The sequence below is a fragment of the Moschus berezovskii genome, chromosome 10 (assembly GCF_049115385.1).
Source record: "Moschus berezovskii isolate FMDL1 chromosome 10, NW_MosBer_1.0, whole genome shotgun sequence".
Taxonomy (NCBI): Eukaryota; Metazoa; Chordata; class Mammalia; order Artiodactyla; family Moschidae; genus Moschus; species Moschus berezovskii.
In genome coordinates, this window is record NC_142469.1 from 84,624,637 (window position 1) to 84,640,569 (window position 15,933).

Here is a 15,933-nt window from a genome sequence, read left to right on the forward strand (position 1 = left end):
AGCTTTTAAGAAATACTATCTGCTACAGCCACCCTACTCCCCTCTCTGAAAACTCTCACCTCCCACATTGTCACAACTGAGAATGGAGGATAAAACTAACTATATTTGGGCAAGATTATAAGAATAGATTTTCTGCTTGCAAACTCTGGTCTGGTGACTAGTGCTGAAGAATACTTAGAAATAGTGATGAAGGGAAAAGTCATGGAGAAAGTTATAACATAGAGGGGATAAAAATAAGAAAGAGAATGAATTGACAGAAACAGTGGGAAAAGAGGCATGCCATTCATGGACAAATATATCCAAGAAATTTAATTGAGATGAGTAGAAGGTAAGTGAATATCCTCAAGAGACGTATTCTTTTCTAAGTATGGACATAAAGGAGATAATTAGTATTTCTTGGTTAATCTCCCCAAAGCCAGCTTTTTCACACTAAATTTCCAGCAACTGTTAACAACTTCCACTAGCATTCAGACAGAAGTCTCTGAAATTGGTACCAGACAAAGAAAGCCCTCAGGCATTCTCAGCAGGCCACAAGATTCTGGATCAATTAAGTAAGAAAGGAACAAAAGGACTAAATTGGAAAACCAATGGTAAGACTGAGAATATCTGCAAGGTTTCTACCCTGAAACAAAATAGTTCAAGAGTTATGCAATTTGTGTGAGGTTTCTGAGGAATCTTTATTTTGCAAGATTTGTTACCCTCTGTTATTTTGGCTGAGGCACCCATAAAAACAGTCATTTCAAACAGTGCAATGAAAATCTTTGCACTTTCTCTGTGTTCCAAGCACAGGGGACTGCCCACCATTCTACAAATCTATCAGGCCAAACTGCCTTTGCTCTGGATGTTTGTCTTCCTGGAATGTCTTTGCCCCTTCAATAACCATCTTTAAAATCTTACACCAAAAGGCACATTCTCTGTAAAACTTCCTGTAAAAACCATGTCCAGGTACATTGTCATGCAGAATGCACTCATATTTAGTATCACTTTTCATGTTGTTCTGTTTACTTATCTCTCTCTCCTTCCGGATAGACTGAGAATAATTCAAAGAGAATTTACAGTCAGTGCCTTGCTGCGTGTCTGTTTTTAATTGCACTGGAAAGCTAACCCTTCTGTTGGGTAACTAGAACCCCTAATGGGAGCTCGACAAATGTTTGTTGCATTAAACTGACACCCTTTACCTACTTGGAAATTTTTCCTCTGGGCAATCCTGTTGAAGCAACTTTAGTTATGTCAGTTGAGCCTGTCCTGGGGTGTGTTTTTGTGTGTGAGTATTCATCAGCCTCAAGGGATGTATGAGTCAAGTAAAAATACAAGAGAAATTTGCTGATTTACACATCGCATTAATTTGAAAGGAGGATAAGGAGGGTCTGTAGCTTTTATTAGATTCATGAAGTGATCTAAGGCCCCAAACAGATGATACACTAATATAAACAGTAAAAAAAACAAAAGCCTTTCTAATTGAATTCTGAACTAAGACAAGGATGATCATTATCATTACTGCATACATTTTAGAAAATAAAGGCAAAATCGTACTACCTGTAGCCTTATGACAATCTCTCTAAGAGCAAAACCAAAAAACAACTATAAACCAATTGAAAATTTACTAAATTGTAAATTTACTAAATTTTAATTTACTGAATTGAGGAAAGTGGGTGGAAGTAAAATACAAACTCACGTATCAAAATATTCTGTTTATATGAATAAAATCACTTGAAAATATGATGAAAAAAAATCTCAGATCATCAGCAATAGTAATTTATAGTCCACGGAAATTTCATAAGAAATTTGCTAGATATCTATTAGGAAAGTGGGACTTCCCTGGTTGCTCAGATGGTAAAGGATTTGCCTGCAATGCGGGAGACCTGGGTTTGATCCTTGGGTCAGGAAGATCCCTTGGAGAAGGCAATGGCTACTCACTCCAGTATTCTTGCCTGGAGAATCCCATGGACAGAGGAGTCTGGAGGGGCTGTAGTCTATGAGGTTGCAAAGAGTTGAAATATGACCTTTTTGAAAGACTTAAGACAATAAATGCAAGGCTATGCCATATTCCTTGGTAAGATGGCTCAATATTGTAAGGATTCCAAGTAAATATGTGTAAATAACCTCAATGTAGCTAAAAATTTAAACAACAATGATACAGTTTATCTTTCAGCTTAACAAAGCTTAAAAATATGTGCAGTGGCCTATTTTCTCATCCATTGTTAGTAGGAATGTAAATTACTACAACATTTTTGGGGGTAAGTTGGAAATATGTAGAAAAAATTTTAACTTGAACTTAGTTCTGTTTTTAGACACCTACCCTCCAGAAATATTGACCCAAGTGATTGTAGTATTAGTAAACCAGAAACATTGTAAACGTTTGCCAGTAAGAACTGGTTAAAAAATCATTTTCTATCCGTTCAGTGAAACTGAACAGCATTAAAAGAACATGGCAGTTTCATACATCAAATGAGAATACTGTCTTTGGTATATTGACAAGTGTACAAAAGCAAGCTGAAACAGTTAGACATGACTGTTTTTACAAAGTATTTGTGTGTGTGTGTAAACGTGCATGTAAAATAGTCTAGTAGGGAAAATTGCCGAGGATGAGATGGCTGGATGGCATCACCAATTCAATGGATATGAAGTTGGGCAAACTCTGGGAGATAGTAAGGTTCAGGGAAGCCTCCTAGCATGCTGCAGTCCATTGGGTCATGAAGAGTCGGACAAAACTTGGCAACTGCACAACAGCAGGGAAAATAGACCAAATGGTGACCATCTCTGGAAGGAGAATTTCAGGAGTTTTTCTTTCTTTCTTTCCTTTTTTCTTTGTCCATTACCATAAATCTTCAAGACTTTAAAAATGATAAAAAAATTTCTTTAATCAGAAATAAACATGCAAATATGATCTTTTACTTCCTTACATTTTCACTTGTGATTCTCATTGCTTCCTTTTCATTTTCCCCAAGTTTAAACTTCAGGACACAATTCTTTTGAGGCGAACTGCCTAGATAGTCCCTTAAGAGGACACAGATAACGTTCACTATTTCGAAGTTGAGCGAAGTTGAGCAAATTTAGTGATGGCAGCGACAGTGATAATAACAATAGAGGGCCTGACACATCCCTGAGGTTTTTGGCAATTTTTGCCGTTCTCTCTTCACCTCCCTTATCTCTTTGGCTCTAAGTGGTAGTTTGAGAATATATGTCACTAAAGTTCACTGAAATCGAAACACCTCCATGAAAAAGGGAAAAAAGCATCACAGAGATACTTCTACTTCACCAAAAGAGAGACACATTCACCAGAGTGGCAAATGCTAGGTGGAGCTTCTTTTTGATGGAAATTTGAAATTTCAGTTTGAGAGTTTTTCTTGGAAGGGAAAAAAAGAATCCTCCCAATGGAGACAAAAATTAAGTTGGAAAAGTTACAGGTATTTGGAAAGCCTTAGCTGTTGGCTTTCAATGTGTAATATTTACTACCTCCCTGGGCCTCTAGTGTTTCCATTAAAATGCTTTTTCCACATCTTGTCAATGCATAACCTATTGGGCACAAAGAAAATGTTCTGTTAGCAAATACTGAAGAACCTTGAACAAACTCCATCGTTTCTTTAATTTTATTGCCGTTTGGATTGCATGATTATTTATTTCAACATTAAAGAGTATTTCTGCTTTTAAATTCTGAACTGATCAAGCTCACAATGAGTTATTTTAAAACACATTCCAAATATTTTATTTCGCCCAGCTTCATGTTGACAGGTACAATAGTCCCATCTTAGCTTCTGTTCACACAAGAACACATTCTGAAACCCAATTAATAAAAGGTAGAGCTGTGTAAGCTCTGCAGAGCCCAGCACCTGCTGAGCAAACTGTCAAATGTTTGCTACGGTACTTAGAGCTGTATTATGGTAAAATGAAAAAAAAAAAAAATAGGCATGGGAATGAAATTAAAAACTCACAATGAAATAGTTGATTAAGAAAATTAAGCCATTTAACACAGACCCATGCTTCTGCCTCCTGGAGGAAGCCTTGGGGGTTGGTATGGAGCAGAGCCAGTTAAAAGGTTTGTCCTCTATGGCAATGACCGCTTAATTTTATTCACAAAGGACTCCTTTGGCATTCATCTAAATTTTTAGACCCCCTTTCAAATTTATGCATAGGTTTCCTCTTTCCCAGTGACCCCAACATACTTGGTGCTGGAAAAGGGTCTGTCAACAAATGCCAGATCTGTACCTAAACCAGAATGAAGCCTTAGGGGTCCTGAGGCCCAATGTTTGATAGCTTCTTCTGCAGGGGCCAAGGCTTCTCCCTGGGCCAGATATTTTAATTGCTAGTTTTTTTTTTTTTTTTTTAATGTGTAAAGTAGGAGGGGAAGGAAAGTGTGATAAGGGGAGCTTTGAAGGAATAGTGATGAATAGACCTAGTCCAATTTTTTTTCTCCTCCATAAAGCCTTTTCCAATTAATTTTACTCTTATATTACCATCCTTTTGTTCTGAGTCCCTGGATTCTTAGCTGACCCAGAGTGGTTTTGTCTCTTCTGAGTTGTGTTCGTTGCTTTAATCATTGAATGGAACACCCCAGCCAAGCTATGAAAACTTCCAGAAGTCTAGGAATATGTCTTCCATTCTTTTATGTCTTTAATAATGCCTAATATTTTACTCAGTAAGAAGAGCTCAATTAAGTAAAGGTACTATATTTATCCATGTAAAGAATTACACTGTCCATATTGAACCCCAAAGTCTTTCTGTAAAGAAAAAAAACACTAAAGCAAATACAGTCTGTTATCCTCATGGAAGAACCTTTTCAATTTGACTGGACTGTAAACTCTTTAGGATTCAGGTTCAAGAGAATCTCTTCTAATAAGTTAATTATTGATTCAGTGGGACTAAAATTTTGCTATTTATTAGGAACAATTTTGGGGACTTGGCATAGATACATGACATTTACATATTTAGAAAGAATCAGTAAGATGATAATGATACTGCTCTATATTTTAATTAATTAATTAATACATATGTACCTCCACTTTGTTCTTTAAAGGACTTCAAGTGGTTAAGAAAATTAAATAAAATATACCAATTAAAAATTGCTCTGAAAACATATGATGAAGTACCACCTCACTCTGGTCAGAATGGCTATTATTAAAGTCTACAAATAATAAATGTTGGAGAGGGTGTGGAGGAAGGGGAACCTTCTTACATGCTTTATGAGAATGTAAGTTGGTGCAGGCATTATGGAAAACAGAATGGAGGTTCCTCAAAAAACTAAAAATTGATTGGCCATATGATTTAGCAGTTCCACTCCTTGGCACATATGCTGACAAAACTATAATTTGAGATGATACCGGCATCCCTATGTTCATAGCAGCATTATTTATAATAGCCTAGACATGAAAACAACCTAAATGTCCATCGACAGACAAATGGATAAAGAAGATGTGGTATATATACACAATGAAATATTACTCTGTCATAGAAAAGAATAAAATAATGATATTTGCAGCAACATGGATGGACCTAGGGATGGTCATACTAAGCAAAGTAAATTGGAAAGACAAATACAATATGATATCACTTATATGTAGAATCTAAAATATGACATGAATATATCTACAAAAGAAACAGACTCACAGGTAGAGAGAACAGATTTGTGGTTTCCAAGGTAGGTGGGGGGGGAAGGAAAAATTGGGAGTTTAGGATTAGCAGACTATATATATATATACTATATATTAGCAAACTAGTATATATAGGATGGATAAACAGTAAGTCCTACTGTATAGCACAGGAACTACATTCAATATCCTGTGATGAAACATAATGGAAAAGAATATATATATGTGTGTGTGTGTGTGCGTGTAACTGAATCACTTTGATAGTATAACAGAAATTAATACAACATGGTAAATCAACTATACTTCAATAAAATTTTAAAAAATTGTGAAAAATAGAAAGTAACACAAGACTAGATACGTAAGATAGAGTCAAAAGTAAGTCTTAGAAAAAATAGCTTTATATACTTGCCAAAAAGTTGGCTCTAAGCTTCCTGGTATCCAACCTGACTATAATTAACTCCATCAGGGATGTAATACACAGTGTTGAAGAGATGGAAGTAGTTCATTTTGCACAGGAGAACTATAATGATTCTTGACACAAAGTCCAGGCAGAGACTTCTTTTGAACATGTTACATTGGTGAAATGTCCTTAATTCATGACTACATCTGTGTAAGTGGGAACCAGGGTGAGTTTCATGAAGTATGTTTACAGTAATTTTCAATATGAATGATTCTTCACATCAGTTGTTCAGGAAGAGGACTTCTACTGATATCTATGTAATAAGTTCCACGAATAAAATTTCTGATCTGGCTAAATTTGGGAATAGATTTGAGAATGTCTGCCTAAATTATGGAAATAACCAGAAAATCTTTATGGCTTAAAACTCCAGTGTTTATTTCTTGTTATATATCCATCTTAGGTTGACAAAGGGTTTCTGCTCGTTATAGTCACTGAGGAGCCCAGGTGAATATCGTCTCCAGGCTTTCATAATTACAGAGTCTAGGGGAGAGAACAGAGAAGGCAGTGGCACTGCACTCCAGTACTCTTGCCTGTAAAATCCCATGGACAGAGGAGCCTGGTAGGGTGCAGTCCATGGGATCACTAAGAGTCGGACACGACTGAACGACTTCACTTTTCACTTTCATGCATTGGAGAAGGAAATGGCAACCCACTCCAGTTTTCTTGCCTAGAGAATCCCAGGAATGGTGGAGTCTGATGGGCTGCCGTCTATGGGGTCGTACAGAGTTGGATACAACTGAAGCGACTTACCAGCAGCAGCAGCAGGGAAGAGAACATAACATGCTCCACACTAAGTCGAAACTTATGTCTAGAAAACACCTCAGGTCTGTTGCTACTGACACTTCACTGGCTATTAAGTGAGCCATTGAGCCAGGCCAGTTAGTCTTGCATAAGATGAGGATGTGCCATCTTTCCATAGGAAAGTTCATGGTACACTGTGAACAGCAGTACAACTTATAACAACTCTACTTCCTTAACAAAAAAACTCAGCTGATATGTCCCAAGATATTGGATGACAAAACCCTCCAAATTGCATTGTTTCCTCTTGACTTCTTGAAATGCAGCATTCTCTGCTGGTTGTTAAAAATGAGAACTGTCTGCTTTCACTGAGAGACCTGCTGGGGGTAGGAGTGACATGCTGCCTTGAAAAGGCAGTAACCTATCAAGAATCCATGCCGGAATACTCTTCAAAACTTAATACTTCTTATTGCCTTGCCTTTGTTTTTTTCCCTTTCTCTTATTTAAAACATACTGGCAATTAGACATACATACAACTACGTAGAGATATAATGATGACATCTTTTATGATTCACCTTGACCATTCTCTTGTGACTCCTTCCATCAAAACAGTGACTCTCAGTGGCATTCCTAGCATTTTCGATACCTTGACTGAATCATTTTTGTAACATCCATTCCCTACCTCCTCCTCTTTCACACCATGTGATGAAATTATTTTCATGTAGTAATTGATCAACATAAGTTTTTAAATCTTTTTGAAAAACAACAAATAAAATAAATGTGGTTTTAAAAAATAGCTCAAGTCCGTAGGATATTTTATGTATGAACTGAAATTTGCATTTTTAAAATGAAACTATATTATATTTGCATTTCAGCAAAAATAGAAAATTCCAGTGATCCAATGGAATGACAGAATGAAATAACTCAGGTTTTGATTCTCTGACTTGCATCACAGCTATGTTTGCCCAAGGCAAGCTCAAGGATTCCCAGCTGACTCTTGGATGTGTACAGCCAAGTGTGGGTATTTGGGGGGTCAAGGGTATAACTGGGAGTTGCCTGAATTAACTTTCATGAAGACCACGATGTTTGGTAAAGGATAAATAATAAAAATATGATAGTTCAAGCCTTATAATGTAATATTAAAACTCAACATTAATAGCAGTAGTTGTTTAAAAGTAAGGTTTAAAAAAGTTCTTATTTTTTTTGAAGAGTATTTTATCACTTCATTGTTTAGAGTTGTAGCCAAGAGTTGATGATTAATATCAGAATGACTTGGTTTTATTATTGCTTTAAGATTCTGTGCATACATGGTACAGACTCATTGCTTACACCTGGGACTGCTACTAACACTGGCATATATGGTCAGCCACTGGTAACTCCCCATAATTGACATAATTGCGTGCAAAGAGATGGTGCTAACGAAGTTCTCCATCATATGGCCTCAGCCTATTTTTAGCCTTTTTGTTGTTGTGTTGTTCAGTTCCCAGTCATGTCTGACTCTTTGCGACCCCATGGACTGCAGCATGCCACGCCTCCCTGACTTTCACCATCTCCTGGAGTTTGCCCAAATTCATGTTCATTGCATCGGAGATGCCATCCAGCCATCTCGCCCTCTGATACCCTCTTCTCCTTCTGCCCTCAATCTTTCCCAGCATCCAGGACTTTACCAATGAGTAATCTGTTCACATCAGATGACCAAACTACTGGAGCTTCCAGCTTCAGCATCAGTCCTCCCAGTGGATAGTCAGGGTTGATCTCCCTTAAGATTAACTGGCTTGATCTCCTTGCGGTCCAAGGGACTTTCAGGAGTCTTCTCCAGCACCACAGTTTGAAGGCATCAATTCTTTGGCTTTCTGCCTTCTTTATCATCCAGCTCTCACAACCATAGATGACCACTGGGAATACCATAGTGTTGACTATACAGACCTTTTTCTGGCAGAGTAATGTCTCTGCTTTTCCACACACTGTCTAGGTTTGTCATCACTTTCCTGCCAAGAAGCAACTGTCTTCTAAATTCATGGCTGCAGTCACCATCCGCAGTGATTTTGGCGCCTACGAAGAGGAAATCTGTCACTACTTTCACCTTTTCCCCTTCCATTTGCCATGCGGTAATGGGACCAGATGCCAGATGATCTTAGTTTTTTTTAATATTTAGTCTTAAGCCGGCTCTATCACTCTCCTCCTTCACCCTCATCAAGAGGCTCTTTAGTTCTTTGCTTTCTGCTATTAGAGGGGTAACATCCGCATATCTGAGGTTTTTGATGCTTCTCCTGCCTATTTTGATTCCAGCTTGTAACTCATCTAGCCTGGCATTTCTCATGATGTGCTCAGTGTATAGGTTAAGCAGACAGCCCTTTTGTACTCCTTTCTTAATCTTGAACCAATCAGTTGTTCCATACAGGGTTCTAACTGTTGTATCTTGACCTGCATACAGATTTCTCAGGAGATAGATAATATGCTCTGGCATTCCTATGTCTCTAAGAGCTTTCCACAGTTTGTCATGATCCGAACAGTAAAAGGCTTTAGTGTAGTCAATGAAACAGAGATAGATGTTTTTCTGAACTTCCCTTGCTTTCTCTATAATCCAGTGTATGTTGGCAATTTGATCTCTAGTTCCTTATTCCTATTCCTTCTCTAAACCCAGCTTGGGTTTGGAAGTTCTTGGTTTGCATAATGTTGAAGCCTAGCATGCAAGATTTTAAGCATGACCTTACTAGCATGAGAGATGAGTGCAATTGTCCAATAGTTAGCATATTCTTTGGTACTACCCTTCTTGGGAATTGGGATGAGGATTGACCTTTTCCAGTCCTATGGCCACTGCTGGTTTTTCCAGATTTGCTGACATAATGAATGCAAAACCTTGATGGCATCATCCTTTAGGGATCTGAATAGTTCTGCTAGAGTTTCCTTGCATCCATTAGCTTTATTAACAGCAATCCTTCTTAAGGCCCACTTGACTTCACACTCCACAATGTCTGGCTCTGGGAGACTAACCACACCATCATAGTAATCCAGTTCATTAAGATCTTTTTAGTATACTTCTTCTATGTATTCTTTCTATCTTTTCTTGATCTCTTCAGCATCTAGTAGGTCTCTACCATTTTTACCCTTTACTGTACCCATCTTTGGGTGGTATGCTCCCTTGATGTTTCCAATTCTCATGAAAAGATCTCTAGTCTTTCCCCTTTTGTTGTTTTCTTCTATTATTAAGTATTGTTCATTGAAGAAGGCCTTCTTGTCTCTTCTAGAGATTTTTTGGAGATCTGCGTTTAACTGAATGTAACTTTCCCTCTCTCTTGCTTTGTGCATCTCTTCATTTTTCCACCATGTAAAGCCTCCTCAGATAACCTGGTCACTCAGCTGGTAAAGAATCTGCCTGCAAAGCAAGAGACCCTGGTTTGATTCCTGGGTTGGGAAGATACCCTGGAGAAGGGATGGGCTACCCACTCCAGTATTCTTAGGCTTCCCTGGTGGCTCAGACAGTAAAGAATCCACCTGCAATGTGGGAGAACTGGGTTCAATCCCTAGGTTGGGAAGAGCCCTTGGAGAAGGGAATGGTTACCCACTCCAGTATTCTGACCTGGAGAATTCCATAGACAGAGGAGCCTGTCAGGCTACAGTCCATGGAGTCACAAAGAGTTGGACATGACTGAGCGACTTTCACTTTCATTTTCCTTAGATAACCAATTTACCTTCTTGCTTTTCTTTTTCTTTGTGATGGTTTTTAGCCTGCTCCTCCATGATTTCACTCTTGTGAAAATACTGCCATCATCTAGAACAGTAGACAAATTCTACTCCTTGAGCCCTCCTCCTTAATAAAAATACTTCTGTGTATTTATTCTTTTTCTCCCTCTGACAATTTGAATGTAAAAAGCATAGATTTTGGGGCCAGGATTTTCTGAGTCTGAATTCTTTCTCTGCATTTCATAAATTGTGTGACTTTGGGCAAATTATGGAACCTATCAAGGCCTTGGCTTCCCAGGTGGCACAGTGGTAAAGAATCTGCCTGCTAGTGCAAGAGACATAAGAGATGTGGGTTCGATCTCTCGGTTAGAAAGATCCCCTGGAGTAAGAAATAACAACCCACTCCTGTACTCTTGCCTGGAAAATTCCATGGACAGGGGAGCTTACCAGGCTACAGTCCATGGTTTTGCAGAATTGGACACTACTGGGATACTGAGCACACTTGCCATTGGATTATATGGGAACAAAGTATATGTGAGATTGTCACAATAAATATATTTTTGTCTTTTATCTCTCTTAATAACATTTACAAAAGTTTGTTCAAAACAGGTCCTTATAGAACTTGGGCAAGTGCACTGAACTGATTGACCTTCATGGTATTCAAGCTATAAAGATCCATGTTATAGGCTCACACTCTAGCCCCTTCTTTAACTGCTTCAGCTGTGAGCCTTGAGCATCGTCATGAGAAGAAAATCTAGGCTATTTCTCATTTGGCCTCAGTTCTTCTTCTTCAGCTGTCAAGACCTCTCTCCTTTAGAACAAACTTTGTGGCAAAACAAGGAGGCAGCCGAAGCATAAGCACACAGGAATCTGGATGAGGTGTCCGTTTCACCTTCAGAACCGTCTCAGCGTTTTGAGCAGCTCAGAGGTCAGGAATGCTGTTGTCATCGGCGTTAGAGCTGCGTCCTGAATAAATACCAAGTTAGGAGGAAGATGACTCAGCCCTCAGAGCTGCCCAAACCTCATACTCCTCCGGTATTTTAGGCAACACAGAGTGGTAAGCAGCTGTTAGATATCTTTGCTTCTTTGTTCAGGGAAAGCTTAGCCTGTTCCGTTCGGAAAGAAAATGGTCATAATTTCCAGCCCATTTAAAGCTCTTCTTTCTTAGAATTGTTATTGCACACGTAGCCTGGACCACACAACTTAGTTTTATATAGCCTCATCTCATTTTCTGATTATTTCCTGATTCCAAGTGGGTATTAAGTTTGTCATGGGAGGAGACCATATTTATATTCCTCTTACATTCTCTTCACACTTACAGATTAGTCTTGGACCTGTAGTAGGCGGTACATACAAACACTAACTTCATTTGTATAGGACCTTAAAATGAACAAGTTACTTCTACATCCATTCTTTCCTTTGAACTTCACTATGACCCCATAAAGTAATTGTTATTATCTCTATTTTATAGGCCAGGAAACCAAGGTTCAGCGAGATTAAGTACAGTGCCAAAGATCATATAACTAGTAATTAGCAGAGCCTGAATTTATATATATATTTTGAAAATATATATGGAATTTATGTAATATAATTCCAAAAATCCAATCCTAAATTTCATTGTTTAATGAAGGCTAAACTGAGATTTTAAGAAGTATATTTAATTTTTTTCTAGGTATTGGATTCCTATTGCTCACCTTTTTCCTCTGGCTCTGGAATTAGAATACCTTTTGTAATTTGTGAAGATGTAGATCTAAAACCTTATTATTTTTTGTATACACAGGAAATTTTATCTGTGCATATGTAAGGAGAAGTGGCACAGGAAAATTCCCACATAATAAGAAAACACAAATTCATTTGTATCCTAGTTAATATGTTTGTAGCAGATATCCAGAGAATTCATAATATTGGGGAGCATCAATGTTCATCTTATAGATATGTAAGGGTGAGCAAGAGTCTATGTGGTTAAGAAGAACAAAAATTGTGTATATAATTTAAAAAGTGGTGAGTCATTTTATTCATTCAACAGGTCTTTATAGAGCATTTGCACTTTCTATCATGGTTTTGAACACATGTTAAAAATCGGGGAGCTCAGATTACTCTTGGAGTTCAAACAAGATAACCCAGGTTGCATACTAAAATGAGTCAGAAGGAACTGGAGAGCTACCTAGCTTTTCATTTTGGTCTCCTGCTACAAATGGATAGTAAGTCTGAGATTGATGGAAGACACTGGCCTCGATGATTATGTTATGATTCATAGATTCCTGGTATAGAACGTAATTGAGTATTTTGCCTTTAGCGGCTTCCTCTTTCAGTTATTGCTAGACTAGAGTAAATAAACATCCTATTTATATCAACAAAGTAATAATTTAAGCAAATTAAATGTTAAAGCCCATTAAATCTGTAAAGGAACCTGAGTTTCAGTATGAGTGAGTGCAAGCACAACAATTTAATCTTTGAGAGATTATTGAGTATGATGTGCAAGCATTTTATGTTGTTTGTATAATTAATGTCCTCAGTAATTTACCACACCTTTTACTTCATTCATGAAAATTGTAAAGGATTAACTGTGGATATTTGAGAAAGGTAACTTCATTGATCACCGAAGTGAAAAGAGAGTGGTCTAGGGAGGAGTGGGGAGTAGAAGAGCATTCAGAATATTACTATTGCAGCTACAGAGAAATCTATATTTCTATCTCTCACTTTAATCCCTTCATCCCACTCTGTGCATTAACCTGGAATAGATCACTGTGCTTCTCCATTAAAAATAACGCACAGACATTTAGATTGATGATTACTGCTGCATTCAAGGTTTTGTAAATAATGATAACATTACTGTCCAGTACATTATATAAGATCACCTAAATTATAAGTAGAAGATGTATCATGTCATGGTCAAGTCTAATATGTATGATTTACAGGCTTAATTCTCACTGTCAGAGTGTCTGTTGAAGAGGGCAAGAGTAATCACCCTTATTTAGAAAACTCTGTGAAACTTGTATCTTTTTCTAAATCTGGAGTTTAAGAAATTGTGCAATCCAAAGGAAAATCCCTCTCAAGGGGAAAAGTGAAATCATCTACCATCACCATCCCACCTCACGAAATTTCACTGAGCACATTTCATGAACCTAGTATGTGTTGGACACAATGTGGAGTGTGATTGTGGCAGTGGTGGGAGGTGGAAAAAATTGTTGGATATCTGCTTTGTTTTCAAGGTTATCCTGAGCTCGTTCAGGAAGTTTCAGCTGTCTGTCTTTTACTTCTGGTTAGGAAGTACCCTGAACTGTCATTAAAGATTCTTTTGCTTTACTTTTGTTTTGTCCTCCAAGTCTAATTCTTTAATTTTTTTCTGTAATTCTCTGAAACCGTATTCAGCTAATCCTTACCATTTCTCACAGCTCTATCTATCTTTCAAATATTTTTTCTCTCCCAATACAGCTTTATCATTTTTTATCTCATCTGTCGTCTTTTTTGTACATTTTTTGCTGATTTTCTTAACATAGCAACTTCAGACTCTGTTTTGGATCTGTTGACAAATCTACCTCCTTCAACAGCTATTGGTGCATAGAATTGAGCTATTCTTCCCAGTTCTTAGCTTCTCACACCTCAGAAAAGACCCTTCTTTTGTTTTACTATATTCTTTAATCCATTCATCTGCAACTTTTCTCCTTCTTTCGTAGGTAACCATTAATCATTCAGTGTTTTAGGTTGAAATTTGTGAAATATATATGTAAATCAAGAGTCTAATATCAATATTTTCATGTGATTCAATCTAGTATGTCTTTCCAATCCATATTTATTATTACTTATATGTATATAATTAAAAATATACAATGTTTATGCATATGTATGCACCTATTCCCTGACTAAATTAGTAGTGCCACCTCTATCAAATACCAAATCCATGTAAACATTGGACCTGCCTGGGCTCTGTATTCTCTCCCTGGTGCTTGCTGTTGCATAGTCCTCGTGTGATGCAATGGCTTTGCTTCTTTCTCCAACATTGTTTTAGATATTCATGGATCTTTACCATTTTTCAGATAGATTTTAGCTAGGCAATGGCAAGCCACTCCAGTACTCTTGCCTAGAAAATCCCATGGACGGAGGAGCCTGGTAGGCTGCAGTTCATGGGGTCGCTACGAGTCAGACATGACTGAGCGACTTCACTTTCACTTTTCACTTTCACACATTGAAGAAGGAAATGGCAACCCACTCCAGTGTTCTTGCCTGGAGAATCCCAGGGATGGGGGAGCCTGGTGGGCTTCCGTCTATGGGGTCACACAGAGTCAGACACGACTGAAGTGACTTAGCAGCAGCAGCAGCAACTAATCCTCAAATTTTTAAATGATTTCTTTCCTATTCTCTATCCCTTAGTCTGTTCTACTTTCCTTTAGATGTCTCAACATATTTCAAATTCTCTACTGCATTTTTTATGTTGGCTTTCATAATTTTGATAGCCAAAATCTCTATTGTCTTTTCTGATTTTTCCTTGTAATGCATCTTATTCTTGATTCATGGATATATACCTTCTCCTATCTCTTTCAAAGGAATAATAGCTTTCTTTGTTCAGTTTTTTTCTTGCAGTCTCTTTTCCCTCCAACTTGCGTCTCATCTCCCCCACCCACATTGCCTGCTCATATTTAAGAGTGGAACTTTGTGAGACAAATAAAATAGTTTCTTAGATTTCTCTGCTACCAGTTCAGTATTCTCTTAGTTTCCTAAGTCATTTAATATACATTCTTCTGTTTTTCATCATCTGAAGTTGTATTGCTGTACTTTCATCCTCTATTCTTTTTGTCTTTTTAGGTTCATGCCTTAAAAGATCCCTTCACCATTGTTCTATGGACTTTTGGGGAGGGCAAATTAAAAGGCACACCTCCAAATCCCCATCTTTAACTGGAAATTCCTGCTGTTATCTTTTATTATTTCCTTTTTGTTGGTTGACTTGCTTACCCTTTCACTTGTGCTTTGAGTAATCACTTATTTATTTAAATCTTTTGTTGGTTTCTGATAAATCTATTTAAAATTTAAAGTTTTCTTTTAGCACAACTTCAATTCCAAAATTTGATCTGTAAGCTCTCATTGTTATTTTGCTATAAATGTTTCACAATTTTTCTTATGTCTTTCTTTTAACCAAGCTATTTTTCAAAAAATGTTCTGTAATTTCCAGTAACATGGAGTTTTGAAAGCTATCATTTAATAGTTTCTGATTTTATTGTATTATTATCAGATCACAAATTCTATGTGATTTGTTTAAACTGGTTCAGTTCAGTTCAGTCACTCAGTCATGTCCGACTCTTTGCAACCCCATGAATCACAGCACGCCAGGCCTCCCTGTCCATCACCAACTCCTGGAGTTCACTCAAACTCATGTCCATGGAGTCGGTGATGCCATCCAGCCATCTCATTCTCTGTTGTCCCCATCTCCTCCCACCCCCAATCCCTCCCAGCATCAGAGTCTTTTCCAGT